Consider the following 21,335-nt stretch of genomic DNA (forward strand, 5'->3'; position numbering starts at 1 on the left):
TTATTTTACAGGAAAACATGGAAATGGTGGGAGCCACTCTAGACACCCACCCATTCAGCAGCATGAGAAGCTGCACACAGTAGCATACAGGTTTAAAACAGCCGGACAGAAACGGATGATTTGGGATTTATGACAGCCCTGGAGTGCCACAATGTATGTGTCAGTAGGTTTTATGCTATACTTGTAGTTGGCTTCCTAAAAGCAGAATAGCTATAACCTTTTTTATTCATGACCAGGTAGAGTCTGATGAATCTTTGAGCGAGAGCTTGTCCTTACTAGGAAACAGAATGTATTTCACTGATGTGAAAAAGGAAGCAAGTATACTCTACTTAAGGTATTTGAAAAATATGTGTGTAGGTTTTGTACTGAATGTTTGTTTTTGTTACAATCCGGTAGCATACATCACATCCACATTGTTCTTTATCATTAAGGTGTCATGATAAGTGAAAAGCATATTTGGGTGAGGGGGTGGTATTTTACAGTCAATAGGAAAGAGTTGTCAATTTTCTTTGTGACATTCTAGTTGCTTCATTGCACTTACAGCAAAAAAAGACAACAATCACTATAATAAAAAGCAGAGTGTGTAAATCCTAGCACTTAGTCACATAATCAACTCATTTACAAGCACTAAAGGTTGTTCTTTACTGCCACTTACAAGCAGCAGTAAACTCAGCATAGTTATTGCGTGGAGATGGTGAGGTTTGCATTAGATCTGGCTAATGGTAGCACAGAGAGAATGCAAGGTACAAGAAGGAAAATATCTCATTACATTGGCTAAGGATTAAGGAGATAACAATTGTTTAGAGAATACTCAGAACTGCAACATTAATGAAATCCTTATTTAAAAGTGGAATTAATCTAGGTGGTAGCCACGTATAGTGAAGTATGTTAACTGGACTTATTGTGATCATTTTGCAATTTATATAAATAGTGTATCATTATGTTGTACACCTGAAACTAATGTTATATCAGTTATACCTTAGTAAAAATTAAAAAGTAATAATATAGATCTAACCATTTTTAAAAAAGCCAAAATATAACATGACTTGCTTTCATTAAAGCAGTAACTAATACAGACCAAGATTAAAGCATAAATAAATGTCAAGAAAATTGTGCCATTTTGAAAAATGGAGACAAGTTTTGTGACAAAATATTAGGCTTAAAAATCTCTTAAGTGCAGGAACGTAGAGAATAAAGAATTTGTTCAGATGCTAACTCTTCTTAAATAGAACTTTAATTAAATGGAAACATTTAAATAGCATCATGAGATGGCTTCATATTATTCTGCTCTTAATTTTTCTGAGACAATTAGGAGACTGGATTCATTCATTTTGCTGCTGTTATTTTAAAAGACGAAGTTCAAAATGTCAGTTTTCCTTGAATTGTAACGGTTCATATTAGTGATAACTACCGGCAATCGGTGTGACAATTACATGGGTATCTTTCATTCAAGTGAGCTTTAAAGGCAAAAAATAAATAAATAAAAATAAAAAAAAAATAAAAAAAAATCCTCTTTTTGGCACAAGCACTTCCTTCAGGCTAATATCCAAACTGACTTGATAACAAGTTATTGGATTAGGGGTCTTGCAGGCCAATTGTTCCAATTTGCCCCAGAGCAGAACCCTCACTTTTTATAGAGCTAACTTCAAATACAGAGATACTTTTTCTCAATCACAGTGCATACTCTTTAAAATTAATTTCAGGGTTACAAGGATATTTCTCATGTTCCTTGAGGAATGTTAACTACATTGATGCAATCAGTGTAGGGCCGCTGTTGTTGTTCTTGATAGGAGGATGTGAGTCAATTCTCTAATCTCCTGCTTCTCACCCCAGCAGTGATGCTGCCCCTTTCCCCTCTGCCACCTGTGGGCCATTTGGCAACGTCTGAGACACTACAAATGGACACAACTGGGAGGTGTACAAATGGACACAACTGGGAGGTGAGGTGGAGGGTGTCAGCTCTTATGGCATCTAAGAGGTAGAAACCAGGAGTGCTGTTGAATATCATAAAAGGCACATGACAGGCCTCCCAAAATGCCAGTGGTGCAGAAGTTGAGAAACTGATTTAAAAGTTTAAAAACTATTCTGCCTCTTGATTTCTCACCTGAAAAAAGTTGCAATATAATTTTAGATATTGAACTGAAGTTGTATGTGTGAATTATACATGTAAGATCTCATGTTAATATGTAATCAAAATACAGTGGCTGTACTGGTACTTTGTTGAGCTAAGCTTCCCTCTTTTACTGCCTAGGTTCAAATTCTGAATTAGAAATCAAGTATGCATGATAAAGGCTGCTTCTCAAAAGAAATTCATGGACTGAAAAATGTGTGACTCCATGGATAGTGTTTGGTGCAGACTAAATCACTTAGCCACACAAGTTAAATTCTGTTTTAAAAGTTGACCTATTTTCTACATTCAACAGCCTTTGGGACAATTCTATAGCAAACAGAAAGGGTTAGAATGTTCTCAGTGTTATCTTTCACAAAATATAGTGCCTAAAATAACAAAATATGTCATCCATTAAATAGTACCTACTATAGACCTTTCGAATAGAAAAGAAGCTGTGCAAATATGAAATTATTTTAAAACTATAGATTTTAATGTACTTTTCCTGTTCCTGGTATAATGAATATACTTTCTTGTTTTTCACATTTTCCTTAAAAAATTAAAACCCAGCATTGCCTTTATAAAAAAAGTAACAGTATTGTGAATAAAAGTTCTTAAGTCAGTAGAGACAGTGTAACAATCATCACTATATAAAAAAATGAAGTAGCTCAAATGTAGGGAAAAAACTAAATTTTATTTTGGAGGCTGAATTAACAATTTTCTAGCCAAAGCTGTATAATTTAAATTTAATTCATTGTGTTTAGAACTGTCCCTCTATAACATGCTGTTGAGAGAGTGGTAGAAAGAAACTCAAATATATCACATCAATCAGTCCTATTCTTTAGTATTCTCATTGCTGATGCCTATAACCTTTTTCAGAGAAGAGACTACCTGTTGAAAGAGACAAAATAGCGATCAAGCAAAAACATTAGCTTTGCATAACTATCCATTTAACCATGCAGAGGCCAAAGAGACATGCTGATCTTCCCTAATCCAGAGTGGTCTGAGCATGCTAAATGGATTCCCTGATGACTGATACATTCCTATGAACACACCTACCATCTCTCCTAGGACAAATCTGCTTTGTGAGAAAAAGAGCAACTCCAACTGTGGAAAGGATGCCCATTATAAATGTGGTGCCCACAAAGGAATTCTTGATTTACTCTGAAACTTCTATTGAAGGGGTTTCTAAACAGAAATAGTCTATTTGGCTATACATCCAAAAATGAGAAAAATATTTTCTGATGATTTATTTTCTGATGCTTACTTACATAATATTATTTAGCCTAATCGTTCACTGCTGTGAATGACATTTACACTGAATTGATTGAGAAAACTGATGGGTGGAGTATGATGTTAGCTGAAATGTGATGTTTGGCTAACTGATGGACACTAGTTCTTGATAATACTTTTGTTTATATGATGCTGCTCTGGAAGAGAGAGCATTATGTCTGTTTTACAGGACTGAATCTGATAGCCTTTCCATAAACAATTTGTGTTTCCATGAAAAAAAAATGTCAGGATTCAGAATTGGTGTTACAACATCTCCAAGGTAGGTCTGACCCACTACATAGATGATCTATGAGGCAAGACATTTCTAGGAGGTGTGGAAAGTCACAATTTTGATCTAGAGCAGTGGTTCTCAACCTTCCTAATGCCATGACCCTTTAATACAGTTCATGTTGTGGTGACCCCCAATCATAAAATTATTTTTGTTGCTATTTCATAACTGTAATTTTGCTACTGTAATTTTGCTACTGTTATGAATCATAATGTAAATATCTGTGTTTTCTGATGGTCTTAGGTGACCCACAGGTTGAGAACTGCTTCTGTAGAGCCTAAAACCATTGGAAAACACAGATATTTACATTACAATTCCTAACAGTAGCAAAAAATATAAAGTAGCAACAAAAATAATTTTATGGTTGGGGGTCACCACAACATGAGGAACTGTATTAAAGGGTTGTGGCATTAGGAAAGTTGAGAACCACTGATCTAGAGGAAAAACTGCACCCCTCAAAAATGCAATTATAATACATATTTACAAGTTCAAGTTCCAAACAGTGGATTAATTTTATCAAATCAATAAAGAAACTTATCAAATTGATAATTTTAGTTAATCAACAATGCTATTAAAAGAGCAACAGATTTTAGAGAGCACATAGACCCTGTGGTAGTTTCCACTGTCTCATTCAAACTTTTGGTTCTTATTTACTAATTGGTTGGTTGTTTTTCTGAGAAGTAGATGCCATATAAAGCTGTCAATCACATGGCTCCATAATCTAATTAAAATTAAAATAATAAACCAAGATCCAATTTGTGAAGGATGAATTTTAGCTCCAGTACATGAATAACAAAGAAAATGAGGACCAATTAGTCACCATCAAATATGAAATAGTTCATCTATGCACAGCATTTTCTGATGGGCAAAAATGTGGTCATTACCTAGCAAGGTACAAATTATGGTTCTTACCAGCAAATAACTTATTGTGCCTACTCTATTCTAAAACATAGGAACAAACCACTCATTAATACAAATAACAATCAATTCCATTCAAATAGCATATTTTGTCTTGCAATAGAACAGTGCTCCCATATCTATCACTTCGTTAAATATTCGCAAATAATGTGCTTGTTCAGAACACAGGTGGAGGAGCTATTATCCTGAGTGATATAGCTAAGTACCTGCTCAAAAAATAAACCCTTTTGTACATTCATTTACTCCATTCAAATGTTTGAACATTGACATTCATGAATATTTAGGGAAAAGCTTAAATATCCCTGAAAACAGCCAGCTTTCACATTTCTTTAATGTGTGTTTTTTCCCAGCTGATGTCTTAGGTTATTACAAAAAGTGACCATAAATCAGCTGTCTGCTTGAGGAAAAGACAGGCTTGAAAGCCATTCAATTTTCTTCAAGATTTCCTTGGCTGTTTAAAATGTATGTAATGGTTCCAGAATAGTGAAAATGGGTTGGATAGAAAAACTCCACCATGGTAAAGAGATCACAGTATCTATTCATTCTAACATGCATTCTGATACCAATTTGAATACTGGTCAACCTAATAGGCAAAACCCAAAGGGAAAGATAGGAATGTAAAAATAATGCCACAGATATGTTAATTTAAAGAAAATTATGGGAAAAACAAAAGAACTGAATTCCTGATTAATCAAAAAAAAAAAAAAGAACATACTTTAGCAATATTTATAAAAATAATAAACTGGTGAAATAGAAATTTGGTGTCAGGAAAGTTTAAATCAAATTTATGTTTAAAAAAAAGACAGTGTATCTCTTATATTATTTCTTTAAGCCACTGGTCGGCAAACTCATTTGTCCACAGAGCCAAATATCAACAGTATAATGATTGAAATTTCTTTTGAGAGCCAAAGTTTTAAACTTAAACTTTTTCTAAAGCCACCTCTTCAAAATAGACTTGCCCAGGCCATGGTATTTTGTGGAAGAGCCACACTCAAGGGGCCAAAGGGCCACATGTGGCTCGCAAGCCGCAGTTTGCTGACCACAGCTTGAAGTTAATGATAACCTCTATGCTCATATTGCATTTCAATTTTTAGCCAAAACAATGTAGAGTATCTGGAAAAAATAAATAAAAGTTAAAGTGAAGTTTAAATTTTTGCAAAGTTATTGGAATAATCTATCCTCCTGGTTCTCGCTAATTAGAATTTGGGGTGTAAGACCTCCAAAGACGGGTTGGTAGTGGAATGGAGGTTTTGAAAGGGAAACTAGAATATGCGTGTGATGAGATGTATTTCCTCTCTATTTGTCTTGGTTGTCTTGGATTTGGCCATTCCCAAATTAAATAAATACAGCTGTTTACAGTGCAAATCCTGGCTTCTAGCTGTGTCAATATGAATTTTTCTGGCCCAAGTATGGTGATTGAAAGGACTAATTACTCACACAGGTTGAACTGAACATCCTTGTTCATTATGAGGCCAAAGACAGATTTTAGAATAGTAAAATGCAAATGATAGCTTCAACTAACATGCCTTCAAATTTTGAGCTTTCACTGTTGCCATTTAACACGTAAGGGGATGGAATCAAATTTTAGTCAAGCAATCATAGATCTTCTTGTACTGAGCCAGACTTCAGTGGTCTTCATTTTATATATTAGAAAACTGAAGCTAAAAAATTAAGCGTTTCTGTTTGATCACATTATTTTGCAAATTAATGGCAAAGTTATGAGATTATCTAGACCTCTAGTAGAATGTAATTGTCTCTTATTCGAGGTGACTTCTATCCATTCATTTATCATCCAATTATATCCATCCAAACCATTTGTCCTCTAACTGTTGATGTGGTTTATAAAGATACATAATGAAATTAATTTTAAAAAAGTTAATAAGGTGGCAAAAGAAGAGTACTGGATTTTAATAAATGACCACTAAAATTCCCATGAAGTAAACACATACACAGCTACTGCTTCACTTGATATGGTGTACAAGTTACACTGCAAAGGGAATATAATGAAGGCTGGAGAGTTCAAAATTTTAAAACAAAATTCAAATACTAACGTACTTTGAAATGGTATAAACCCAGGACATTTTTATTTACTAGTGGTAATCTTTTCTTAACTTATTTTTTAAAGACCTTAAATACTTCACCTCTCAGCTCTGCACATAAATGCACAAATAAATTCTTGGGGACAGAAGTAAAATGTAAATTTCTAAATTTTCTGCTACCTTTTCCCCCCCCTTCTACTTAGAACATTGCTACAAAATTAACTCAATGAATTCTCTTTCTTCTCATTAATCCACTCATGAAAATCCTTCCAACTTTGTAGGTCTCTCTTATTAACTACTGATAACACCACCTAAGAACTAATGAGCTGTTTTTCATTGTCTTTCACACAACCATCATTAAGGTTTTGTCAAATTATCTCTTATTGCATCTTGGGAATAAACAAAAGTGACTATTAGTAATACTGGTTATTTCTCCAGATACACTCTAAAAATGCATTCGTTGATCAGGGCAATCTCATTTACATGATGGCCCTCGAGTTTAGAGGTGCAAAATCAAAGGTATAAAAGAGCCACAGGCCCCTAGTTATCCACATTTATTTCCTACTGGGAAATATCATAATCAATGTCTTTTTGATATTTAATAGAGATTTAATGTGGGGATGTGTGAGAACTTCTATTCCACACAATGCTTGGAGCATGGAACTGCAAGAAACAAGGATATAGTTGGAAATGATGATGACTTAGTTAAGAGAAACTTGAATTTCAGATTTTGAGCCATAACTTGAATAATGCAGGGTTGCATACTGAGCTCCTCCAGTGAGTAAATATCTGCACAGCACCTCTCGGAGCGTTTCTATTAAGTAGTGATTTAGAGCAAATATTATCTCACTCAGATGCTGCAATGTTAAGTCATTCATACTAAGAGCCAATCTTTGCTGTTTATGGTTAAACTGAAGCTTCGTGCTTCCATATCTGAGTACTTCAATCCTTTGGTGCATATGCTGGTTTATTCATTCATATTTGAAATGTTGTAGTGTTGAGCCACTTCAGTTTAATTTGTAGCCTGCTGCTCAATATTGGAAAATACATACAAGTACAGATATGAATTCTCAGTCTGAATCTCATGAGCAATATGCATAAGCTTGGACTGGTTTCTGTGTTTACAATATTGCATCTGAGTATACATACTATACATGTAGATACATGTATATATAATCATTTGTGTATATGAAACATATGAAAGTCCCCATCATGCAGCATTTGTATGAGTTATCATTTTAACCAATAAGAAATTGCTTTTTTTCATTGCATGGCGGTATAAAAAGCATTCCAGGTAGTTCTTTAAAAGAGCAGCCAAATATCCACTTCACTGGATAAATTTCATTTTCATGACCTGAAATCCTCTTGTCCCCTCAGTTGAAGAGGATCTGTGTTTCTCACACCAACTGGCCTCTTACGCAAATGCTGCTATTCTGGGGCTGATCCTGTTATACCAGTATAGGGTTCACTTTGGCAATGCTAATTTTGGGCATACACACAAGATAGGTAGTGCCAAGCCATGCCTGGCACAGTGGGTCCCTATTCTCCAGTCAGACCTCCTGTAAAGCTGTTACACAGATGCAGGGATACTGGAGCTCTTGCTCAATTCTCCTCCTTATTCATTTTCCTGGGACTCAGAAGATGTAGCAACCTGGTTTATCTCTCGGTCCAAAGTTTAATTCTAATTCATGTCCTATATCTAGAGCAACCAGATAACCAGATCACTTAGCAAACACTAATGATTTAGGAAAAGGAGGGAGAGGAGCTGAAGGAAGAAAAGAAACTGTCCGAGAGTGATCCATGAAGCCCAGTGCTCCTTATTGAGCTGAATTTGTTTATACCAGGACATACCTATGCTTGTGTCCTTCATATGGATTAATATGCTAATTAATCCTCAACATGTTAAGCGCCATGCTTGTTTTGTCTTCTTCCTTTCCTTTTAGCCTGAGATTTCGGATTTCACCGATATGCTGGCAGCACCAGTGATTTACTGGTCCGGACAGACTGTATTGTGTTAGTCACCAGTGACTGACATGGGCTTAACGTGTTAAAAGGCACTGAGCAATATACTTTAGTGCACTGAAACAGTGGACATATGTGCCTTTTCAAATTATGTATAATTTAAAAGGTTGGGAACTGCTTAGGTGCTTGTTTTATTTCATACTAGTGACCTGGTGCACAGATTCACACACATTGAAAGAAAATTAATTAGAAGATGGCTGGTAGGGTGGGGCTGGGTTAAATGGGGGACATGCCCTGGAGCTAACCTTCCATAACCCCTCCCTGCCCAGCTGCACCTGGGGCAGCCCGAAGGGCATCTACAGAGTTAGGACCCTTCCGGCAGGAGGGGCCCCTAGGCCTGGCCTGAGTGGATCTGGTGAAACTGGCTCTCTGACATCCCCCAAGGGGTCCCAGATTATGAGAGGGCAGTTTTCCCTCCTCTCTGGTTCTGTGGTGCTTCACCTGAGAACTACATCTTGGCACCTTCTGAACTGAGCATCTGCCCCTTGGTGGTCAGTGCATGTAATAGTTATCAGTTGGTCAGATGGTTGCTTAGCCTTTTATATATATAGATACTTCTGTGGAACAGTTATACATCTCCACAATATCACAGGAATTCAATAGAGTTGATTTCAAGTGTCATCAACATTGACTGTGGCAATTCTTTTAAAATATGTATACGCATCAATACACCTTAAAATGTTTTATATTTAAATTTTTAATATTTTATACTTCAATACAAATGGGAAAAGTCAACACATTCTAGAATCTGGCTTATTTTTTAAGTATTTGAAATTTAAACAAAAACATTTTATGAAAATAATTATGATTGTGAGACTATTAAATTTGAGTGAAACATTTTAAGGTGTATTGATGCATATACATATTACACATTTCACTTGAACTGGTAGAATCGTTTCAAATAATCTTATTCTTAAAGTCATCCTAAGCTCACTATGTCTAAGTATATTTTTCACAATTTCTCACTTATAGCAGATCATTAAATTTCAAAATAAGAGTGAGCAAGGATAGATTATTTTCCAGAAATATAACTCCTAAGATAGGAGATGAGAATTGTGGCAAAATCACACTTTTTCAAAGATTTTTATCTGCCTTCTAACAGCTCTAGAAGCGACAATAAACTTTTATAACTGTTTTCACATTATACCTCCTGGAAATTTATTGTAGAGAAATAAAAAAAAGTAAAATTATATTTAACTGAAGAGATAATGATTTTAAGTTAGAAGGAAGGAAAGGAAAAGTTGGTTGGCCTGCTTTTATGAGCATTTCTGCTCTTTGAGAAAACTGTAAGATAGAACCTGCTTTCTAGAAAGAACTGCAAAAGTAAAGTTGACTATTATTCTGGGATTTCCTTATATGCCATTCTCCAAACATTCCCAGGCTCCCTGGAACTCTTGAAATTGTCTTAAATCATAAGCTCTTTTATTTGATTACTAGATGCCTGGTGCATGAAATTCATGCACAGGTACAGGCAGTGATTAGGGTCAGCTGCCTATAGCCAGCCCCGCCCCCTGCCACCACCCACCCTCAGTTCCCCATTCACCATTGGGTGATCGGTACTTGTCAGTCAGAGGAAGGGACCGAGAGGTCAGCTGTTTGCACTTGCTCGCTGGTCCTGGCCCTGCAACAGGTGGCTATCAGGCAATTGGAGCCTGCTGGCTGGGGAAAGGGACCAAGAGGTGGTCAGTGCACCTCCTTGTGACTGGTCCAGCAGTCATTCTGGTCATCCTACTGTTAGGGTCAATTTGCATATTACCCTCTTCTTATATAGGATAAGGAAACAATGCCTTTATACTGTTTTCCTTCAAAATCTAACTATAGGATGAAAATTTTATCTTCTTCCCAAATAAACTACAAGAAAATAAGGGCTAAGACAAGTCATCAAATTTAGACCAACAAATAAATGCAGGGGAAAATGCACATCTTTTGATTGATTCTTCCCTCATTCTCTCATTCATTCATAGTCATTTATTGCATACCTTATTTAAATAGGAGCTAAGCATAGGAATAATACAATAAGGATACAATAAGAATACTAGACTTCCCTCCCTCCAAGTTCATAGAGAACTTTGGGTGTATGACTCATGAAGGGTGTCTCTGGGCAGAAAAATCTCTCTTTGATCAGTAAGTATGGAAGAAGCAAGCGTTTAAGCACTAGACAGGCTGGGCAGAAATCCCAGCTCTGCCACTTATTAGCTCTGTGATTTTGGACAAATTCCCTAAGTTCTCTAGGTTTCTTTCTATGTACAAATGAACATATTTATACCTGTTTTTCAGGATTCTTATGAATATTCTCTGAAGCTGGGTAAGACACAAACACTGTCTAGCTCAGTAGCTGGCACTTACAAGATGCTATTGAGAGTATTCATGTAGACACATTCTCACTTTGCTCTCCTTGCAATGTGAAAAGTTAATTCCTAGCACTGGGCACCTGAAAACTTTAGACAGACATTCTCTTCACAAAGAAAGTATAATTTTCTGACTTAAATTCACACAAACATGTTTGAAAATCCTATAGATAAAAAAAACACACAAATACTTCATTCTATTTTCCAAGATCTACTCAGATAGAAGCCAAGCCTCCTTTGGTGCTCCACTAAATTTGCTGGGAGAGAGATGAACCATGTAAGAAGGAAAGTAGCTACCTCGCTGTCTTTTACCACCTTGCTACCTCAAACACTGGAAAAACATTGGCTTGTTCTTATAGTTAGAACCTGATACTGCCATGTCAGGGTCCAGCTATATTTACCCCGATGGGTAATTCACTCAATGTATCCTGGGTAGAGGGAGAGATGCTCTCTGCGGTAGCCCCTTTTCTGGCTTTGTAGGACCACTTTCTCACTTGATACACTGAGGAGTGTTATGGGATGCTGCTCTCCAGTGATTGGGTGCATGGGCATTGAGTTTTAACACTGGAGCTGTATAATTTGGGTGGTGATTTATTTAACCTCTCTTTTGTAAAAAAATAAATAAATAAATAAATAAATGGAAAGGATACAGTACTAATTTCTGCTGTGTGGCTGTAAGACATAAGAAAATCACGATCCATGAAGTGTTCAGCACAGTTCCTGGTGCATAATATATGCTAAATAAACCTCAGCTATTCTAGTCTTTTATTATTATTATACAAGACAGACATGAAACTACCTCTACCCTGCCATAGGTAGCAAGTTGGCCATTGAAGTGGGTGAAATATCCAATATCCACAATAGGTAGACTATCTACATTTGTCCTTGCCTAAAATATTGTGAAGTAGGAGTGGAAAGAAATCCAATAATGCGTGAAGAAGGCAAATGTACTTTCCCTCAGACTGTCCTATTTTGCTTTTCAACTTTTCAACTTCACTTGATTTCAAAACATATCCTCAACCATTCCAAAGCATTTTCAAGTTGGAAAGCCTTTTTTGTTTCACAATAAGGTAAATGCAGGAGAGACAAGCCTTGGAAATTTTAAGTATGTTGCCATGGTAATGGTTTGCAAGAATGTGTATGAGTTTCATCTTAGCTCTCAACTATTCAACTGAGTTCCTATGTAGAGGTTCAAATCACTAGGCACACAATGGTTGCCATTCATTGTTGCCTTGAAAGGTTTGGAAATGTCTGTTGCTTATTGCAACCAGAAACCACAGAATTATTTCTTTTCCTTCTTTCCTTCCTTTCTATGTATCTATTTACCTACCTATTTATCTATATTCTATGCAAATGTGGAGATGTAGTCATTCATCATCTATTCTTAGCTGGCCAATCCCAGTTAGGCTGCTCTAAAGAAAGCTGTATACATAAATTCAACAGTAGTCATTTTCACCATTGTTGCAAACACAAAGATGCACTCTCAATATGAAAGGGCTGTAAACATTCTCTACTGATTCTCACATTAATTTCCTCATTCAGAATTGACGTATCATTAAAGAAGCATGGTAATTATTTAGGGATGCTCAATTAAAACAAACTTTCAGTGTAATGAATTGTGGAGGATTTTTAAAAAGGGTTCCATCCTACAATGTAGGAAAGAAAATTAAAATAAATCTAATGATTAAAATTCTCCTGTCTCCCACCATCATCAACCACTAAGAATACACCTAGAATAAATAATTCTATCTCATGTGAACTATCACTACCTCAATTGTTCTTAAATAGTATAATTGATGCTTCTAAATTGCATAACCTGTACAGTGGATTCATGATTCCTTCCAAACCAGTGATTCCTAAAAAAAGCATTCCCCCCATAAATAGAGTCTATAAAAAACTAAAATTGGAAAGTTTTAAAGCTCTCTATTTGGTAAAAGAAATAGTTCTTAACAAACTCTCTTCAAATTCCAAGGCCTTTTCACCTAAAAGGAAATATACCAGTGGTCGGCAATCCACAGTTCATGAGCCACATGTGGCTCTTTGGCCCCTTGAGTGTGGCTCTTCCACAAAATACTACATGCAAAAACACACGTACAGTGAGATTGAAACTTTGTGGCCCATGTGCAGAAGTCCGTTTTTGGCTCTCAAAAGAAATTTCAATCGTCGTAATATTGATATTTGGCTCTGCTGACTAATGAGTTTGCCGACCACTGAACTATACAAATTAAGTCCATTTTAAAAAAATTAATCCACCAACAAAACACCTGAATTTCCAAGAATGGATATTCTTTAGTTATCCTAGCAATTTTTTTGTGTACAAATTATCCATCATGATACAGAAAATGAGGCCACAAGGGACCCCACTAATCTCCTGCATTTGGTTACTGACAAAAGCTTCACTAAAGCCTGGCAGTTATTTAAAATTCACGTTCCTCCTTTAACTTTGACCCACCTTACAACATACACACCCAGGCACAAATAGCATCAGCAGTGTCTCCCCTACACTCTCATTTAATGGCTTGTTGATATACAATGCTTTAAAACTGCAGTGGTCCCACCAGCCCTCCCCTGTCCTAAGGATCCTACAGCATTGCTGGAATTAAACAAATGAGAACACAATAATTAGCCATGCAAACTGTCAAGTGGATCTCACAAGAAAAACAACCCAGAAAACACAACGATCAGCATAGTACTACACACATATACACAAATATGTGCATGTGTAATGGGAAATCTGAATAAGTTCTATGACTTAGAGCAATATCAATATTCTAGTTTTGATATTGGACTATAAGTCCAATGAGGTATTCTATGATTAGTAATCTTACTTTGCATTCCTAAAATCCTGCAGAATCCCATTCATTGGAACTAAGTTGTGCCCAATATATTTCCTTTTAATTCACGGAATTCAGTTGATTCTTCTGACCTTGACAAGGTCTAAAACTGAGATTTAGCAATTTTATGCCTTATAATGGTTTCAAAATTTGATTCTTAAGTGACAGAAATGGGGCAAAATAAAGCAATAAATGCCATTCAATGACTGTTAGAGGGAAAAGTTGAAAAGACAAATCAAACAGGAAATTACAAAGAAAAGAATGAGCACAAGGGAGGAGAAAATGAAAGAAAAGGGTCTTTCCATATGTTTGGATAGAGGCAGGGTGTCTTATGCCATTTCATAAATGAGACCAGTGATAGAGGTATTTCAGAATTAGGAAAGTAGGGTGAATATTTCACCCATGAGATGTGAAATAGGTCTTGGTTTTAAAATTCTCGAAAGAGGTTTAAGAGAAAGGAAGCATAATAAAATCTACAAGTAAAAGTAAGTCAATCCATTAAACCAGCTGTGCTTCAAGACTAGACAACTAAATAGAGTCTTAGGACTTAGTTGTTTTCTGGCAGCAAAGACTTCCCTCTTCTTAAATATCAAACCTTAAGACAGAAAAGTGCCTCACAGAGGAATGTTCTATCCTTGAACATCTTGCACCAAACAATAGGAGATAAAAACAATAAAGGCAGTTTCTTAGTCACATAATTAAAATGGGCAATGAATGTTATCTGATGAAATCCTTTCAGAACCCATGCATGCTTTTTCCAGAGTTAATTCCACCAGGTTCAGTAAATTTAAAATGGCAAGAGGAATTATTCCCTATAAAATAATAAAATACATAATAGACAATGGGCTAAAAAAGATGCTAAAGGTGGTAACTTGGCCATATGTTCTAGAGCTGCTGCAACAGAATCTAGGCTTATAGTTCATAAGCTGGCCAGGAAATGTGTGGCCTTCACACGTTCTTTGCTCTCCCTAGTGCCACGGTACCATGATGCTCCTTAAGTTTTACAGGGTCCAGGGAATGCTTTAAAGTTGAAGTGTTTCAAGCTAAGCCTCAACTATACATATTAGGTTGCACTTCAAATGATGATTTCCAGAACATCTACCAAATCCTATGTTTACATGCTGATAATAGAAAAAAAATAATAAAACTCAATCACTATAATTTTCCATATTTTAAGAAGTCTTGAAATAACAAATGACAAAGTTCTAATTTCATTTCATATGTCTGAGAATATTTCCTTGCAATCAAATCACTATAGACATTTGAAAGCTCTGTTAGTTTTTATATATAAATTTTAAACAACCCCAAAAATAATTTGTCATACACATCTAACCTTCTGTTACCAGTATAGACTCAGTGTTTTTTGTGTTTTTTTTTTTTCATGTTTATAGATAAATTGTGCACGGGTATGGTCCCTAGGCATGGCCTGCGATCAGGGCCATCTTCTCCGGCTGCCTGCAGCCAGCCCTACCCCCTGCCACCAACCACCCCCAGTTCTCCATTTGCTATTAAGCAATTGGAGTCTTCTGGCTGGGAGGAAGGAACAGAAAAGTCAGCCATTCCCATCCACTAGCTGGTCCCACCTCTGCCTTGGGTAGCCCTGTGTGTGTGTGTGTGTGGGGGGGGGGTGACCTGTGGGGCTGGAGTCTTGGCAAAGCACCACCATGTCTCCCACCACTTGCTCCTGGATCTCTGTTCAGCATCAGCAATGGGAACCTGCTGACTGGGGAAAGGGACTGAGAGGTGGTCAATGCACCCCATAGTGACTGGTAGAATGGTCATTCTGCCAATAGGGTTCATTTGCATATTACCGTTATATAGGATGCTTACAAAAACTTGTTTTCTGAGGATCTCATATAGCATTTATTAAATTTATTTTTTTCATAAATCTTTATTGGTGAGAATTTTTCTCATACTGTGCTGCTGATTGCTTATATCACCACTTTCCTTACCACTTTCATTAGAAGCCACTTTCATAAGAAGCTACTTTTAAGTCTTAAGGAATTTAAAACTGATGGGTGGATAAGGGACTTTTAGTCCAGAATATACATCACTTTATAGAATATTTATTGGCATAAAACCTAAAAATACACATGGTAAGTACAGCACTCATGTGGGTAATTATTTAGTAGATTCAGCCCATGATTCTACACCACAGGGTTCTTATTAGGAATACCAGAGAGGGAATCGGAGTTTCTTGACACATGGTAATACATATTTTCACTTACAATGAATAATTTAGCTCTTTTACCGTCCATTGTATAAAAAGTAGATTTGAAATAATTTCAAGGTCTCATGGCAAAGGCGGAAGTTTTGAAACACAAGAAGAACGGGAAATATGGGGCCCCTTTCCTTTGTTTTCACAGAATTATGCTTGCTTTTATGATGCGCACACTGCAAAAATTGTCCTCATTTGTCAAGATGGTGTTAAAATGAAAAGATGCTGTTTCTTCTATGGTATTCCCTATTTGCAAGTTTCTAGAATTCCAAACTGCTTATTCTCTGAAACCAACCAGCCTTGCCCATAGAATGCTAATGAGCCTCTGTATTCTTCATTGTGAAAATGGAAAGGAGCTTTCCCCCTAATTAATGCTAGCCATGACTGGTATTATTCCCACACTAGTTTCAATCTGAAAATCCCATAAGCAAATCCCAGATGCAAATTTATCTCAAAATTCAGGAGAGACGATGCAATACAATGAAAAGCAGTCTATATTTGAGGCCACTTGTCTTTCAAACCTTTTTCCTTTCATGGAAATTCACTTTTGTTCACTAAAATCATAACGTATTAGAGCTGCAAACCCCCTCAAATGGGGAAAAGTCAAAGACCAGAAAATTAACTGGTTGGTCTTCGTCACACCATAGCAGTACCAACTTTCTTTAGTACAATGTCTTTACATAAACAGAATAACCCATTTGTAATTAGATAAACTCCAAAAAATAGCATGTTGAATTTGAGATGAAGTTAGGGTGGCTCCAAGGGTAGGTCTGAAGTTCAGCAAGCATTCTGAGTGGAGGGTGGTATATAGTTCACAAGGAAACAGAAAGGGGACCAGCTTCAAAATAAAACCAACATTTATAGGGGTAGGGAGAAAAGACAGGTACAAACGAAAAGGACTGCTTTTCTGTTAATTGTTTATCCTCCTAAAATACTCGACTGACTGTGTCTGAGTAGAAATCTGGGTAGTCCATTAAAGAGTATTCCTTTAGGTATTGGTGGGAAGCAAACCAAGTGATGTAGACATTTTCCAAAATAGTCATAATAGTTATTCAGTGGCATCTCTGAAACAAAAATTCTAAATACACAAATAATTTCTCAAAGAGCCCACTGAATATTAATACCTCGGCAGTATTACAATGTACAATGCTTAGAGACAATGTTAACATTAGGGAAAGCTGAAGGAAGAGTGAATTCTCTATAATATAGTTGTAACATTTGAATATGTTTAAATTACTCCAAATTAAAACATTTCCCTTAAAAAAATAAAGAAGTATATGATCAAATCCTATATATTACCTCTACATTGGCAAAACTGGTATTTATAAAATAAATTTTTTTTAAAAAGATGAAGATACATTCATAAAGAAAACAATAAAGCCAAAATCATTAAAAAAAAAACAAGCTACACATTCTTCCCTTTTGTAATTTTTACAGAATAAAACGTGTTATACTAATTTCATTGTCATGTGTTCGCAAGTCTACAATGCAAGGACATTTGCAAATAAGACAAGCATATACTTATCATTTTAAACCCTCATCTCTCTTCTTATAGTATAAAGAGTTGATGCATCATTTAGGAAATTGTGAGGTAGAGAGAGAGAGGTTAAAGTTAGTATTTATTTTGTTATTGCATCAGAAGCTTTCGGTTTAAAATGACAATCTATTGTGATTTAAATCTCACTGGCTGCGTATGGAAAATCAGAAGGTCAGGAATCTAGGAAACCCTTGTTGCATGGATGCCTTTGAACAGTGACCTAAGCTTACTATCTTTAGCTTGAGATTTTGAAAAGTAATCAAGAATTATTCAGTTTGATATTTTACAGCTAGATATCATTTCAGTCAGTTCTAAAGAATGTTTCATGAAGTTTCCCATAATTAGTCATTGTATTTTACTATACTACTTACTTAGGAAATAACAGTATTACATCGATAACCATTTAAGTAGCATAAATGGACTTGTCCATAATTATCACATATTCAAAATTATTTCATTCAAGGCCAGACTCTTTCTTCCTACATATACCCACCCACATTGATTCTCTTTTCAGCAGGTACTCTTCAAAAATAAAATAAAAGATAAAGGAGGAAGTAGAATTGAACATACTGAAAATCATAGCTGGAGTAATTTACAAACACACTCAATTATGCCGTAGGGGCCTGAGATAGTTATACTTACTCCGATGTGTCTTTTTAACTATTGGAAAACTAACTCATCCCAATCATCCTATCAGTAGGAAGAAACCAATTTCTCATTTTTAAAGGAAAACATTTAGCAACCAATGGCTAACTTTAATGAATGAAAATGAGTACAAACTAAATATGTAGGTGTTTTTTTTTTTTAAATAAAAAAGTTATGCACATATTGCATTGCTTTTATTAGTCATAGAGCATGAACACTGGCTTTTAAGAAATCAATACATTTTCCTGAGAACATGTAGGACAGGAAACAGCCACCTTGATTTATATTCAAATACCTTCAGTGCTACTTCAGAAGCCAGTATTGTGTTATGGAATGTGTATTCCACTTGATTTGACAGGATTTTGTGTTATCTTTTACTTTGTAAATAAATAGATAACTAGGGCTGCTCAAACACAAGAAACATGTAGCAGAAAAACATTAGTATGTCAACTTAGCCCATACTGAACTTTTCTTTCTCCAGATCCAGCAAATATGTGCTCATTAATTAGTTCTAGAGGATAAAATAGTTCAGTGTTCAATGCTCTAATTTTATGTGCTTATTCTGACATTTCACCTGGATTTTTAGGGCAGCAAGTGACTTACTTTCCTTTGAGTCACCCATGACATCTTGCACAGTTCTGGTATGGATCAGTCAGCAAGTAGGTATTTTAACAGGTTTTTAACTACTAAGTGTATAAAAATGCTGTGATAGTGCTTATTATTTGCTTATATATGGTAATAGTCAGATTCTAGAAATAAAAGTTACACTTCTTGAAGTGCCAGGAGCCAGTTCCAGCATATCATAATTGCAATAGTTTCATCGAAAGGTTGATGAGATTTGGGGGCTCAATAAGGGCTGAGCCACATATGTAATCATCTATTGGAATGGATAAAAAGCATCTCCCCCAAACCTGAAGAGAATAACCAGTTTGCTGCCAGACAGCTGAGGGCATCTTAATCTACATGTTATTGCCTCCTGTTGGCCAAACACCTGAACAGCTGTAGGCTATTCCCCAACCTGGCAATGCTTCTGTAAACCCTATCCTTTGAAGTTTATTATCTCCACCTTGTTTTAGGACAAATTGTTTTAATAAAAAGCATGGGTTCCAGAGTTAAGGGAGTCTTTAGCTCTTTTAGCTGAAGCTCCTCTGACCCCCAACCTTTCAAAACTACCTTTCTGACATGGACTCCTGCTTGATCTATGCACAGCCTTTCTTCAGATTGCTGAACCCTTCATAATGCTGGGACAAGAACCTCAGCATTGAAAGCTAAGAAAACTCTTGGCAAACCCAAGAATAACTATTCCATCTGAAATTTCTAGTTTGTAATAGGTATCCTTTAAAACTATATTGCTAAATAATTAGCTACTATTGTAAATAATAATCATAAAGGCACACGTATTCATACACACTACACTACAAACCTAATGGGTAGGTGACCTACTTAAATTTGCTAATTGAAAAAATTCTTGGTGTATAATTAAAACAATGATTTTTAAGCCAATGGGAGGATAAGTGGTCTAGAAATCACTTCTGTTTGTGCAAAATAAACAATTATGCAGACAGTTCACACATGGGTAATTGAGAATTGACACCTGAAGCTATGCAACTCCAAAATAAAATGCTTTTAAAAGTAAAAATTATAGCTCTAGCCAGTTTGGAGTCAGTGGATAAAGTGTCGGCCTGTGGACTAAAGGGTCCCAGGTTCAATTCCAGTCAAGGACACATGCCTAGGTTGTGGGCTGGATCCCCAGTAGGGGGAGTGTAGGAGGCAGCTGATCAAAGATTCTCATCATTGGTGTTTCTCTCTCTCTCCCTTTCTCTCTGAAATCAATGAAGATATATTTTTAAAAAATACAAATCCTATGCAATATTTTTGATGTGACAATGAAATATTAGTGTTTTGAAATTAAAAAGGCAGGCATAGTTTATTATATATGCACACTATTCCATTATTTAACCTATACTTTTGTACACATAATAGATTTTTTCATATAACCAAATTTATTTCACCAGAGTGTTGATGGGGAGGGCATTGTCTCTGAAGCTCTGGTAGAGTTTTCAATTTGAAAAATGTCAAGAAGTCACCTAGGTCTGTGGTCAGCAAACTGCGGTTTGTGAGCCACATGTGGCTCTTTGGCCCTTTGAGTGTGGCACTTCCATGAAATACCATGGCCTGGGCAAGTCTATTTTAAAGAAGTGGCATTAGAAGAATAAGTTTAAAAATTTTTTGAATCTCTAAAGAAATTTCAATCATTGTTACTCTTGATATTTGGCTCTGTTGACTAATGAGTTTGCCAACCACTGAGCTAGGTGAATGTATTTTCCCATACCATTAATCCCCACTTTACCCATAACTTTAGCAGTAAATCTAGATTGTGAACTTACAGAATCATATTTTTGGTCAAAAGTCTGAAATATGCTTTGAGCCAAGATTGGTATCCTACAAAATCCATGATGTTTTAATTAAAAAGCAGTGGAAACAAAGGTGAGAGCACGTAGACCTCAGGACTGATTTCCTTTGGAGAATGATTTCTTTTGGTTCCCTCAAATATTTAAGTCATTCTCACCATTATATGTAGTTTTTGTCTTTTAATCTAAGCAATACTTAAAGCAATGGAGCCTATTAACAAAAGACATAGGTGTGAGAAAAGAGTAAGAAAAGAATTACACTGTGGCTTATAATGAACTATAAAAATATATATCATAACAAAGAAAACAAACATGGGTAATTGATTTTGGACACATAGTTCTGAGATAGTTACTAATGCATAAGCAGGTATACTCAAATGAAGGTAAACATTTGAGAGGCAAATAGAACTGTGTAGTGATAATCACATAATTTATGACACCAAAATAGGAAACACCTCTCAAATATTTTTGCTTTTCCATGGCCTTTATTCAGTTTGGACTTACTATGCTGTCTACATTTGCTAAGGGACACTAGAGAGATACAGATTTGTAATAGTTCATAATTCTCCCCAATTATTCTGTATAGTGGAAAATGCCTATTATGGCCTATATAATATTGTGTTTGGCTTGATTCTCTGTGCCAGAGTGATGAGAGAGGTTCAAATATCCATTATCAAGTGAATGTAAATAAGATA

General features: G+C 35.8%; 1 protein-coding gene across 34 annotated transcripts in view; it reads right to left on the reverse strand.

Moving 5' to 3' along the window:
• Nucleotides 1–21,335, reverse strand: part of NRXN1 (neurexin 1) — a 973,616-nt gene that overhangs the window by 23,377 nt on the left and 928,904 nt on the right. The window lies entirely within an intron of this gene.

The sequence above is a fragment of the Pipistrellus kuhlii genome, unplaced genomic scaffold (assembly GCF_014108245.1).
Source record: "Pipistrellus kuhlii isolate mPipKuh1 unplaced genomic scaffold, mPipKuh1.p scaffold_m20_p_13, whole genome shotgun sequence".
In the NCBI taxonomy this organism is placed as follows: domain Eukaryota; kingdom Metazoa; phylum Chordata; class Mammalia; order Chiroptera; family Vespertilionidae; genus Pipistrellus; species Pipistrellus kuhlii.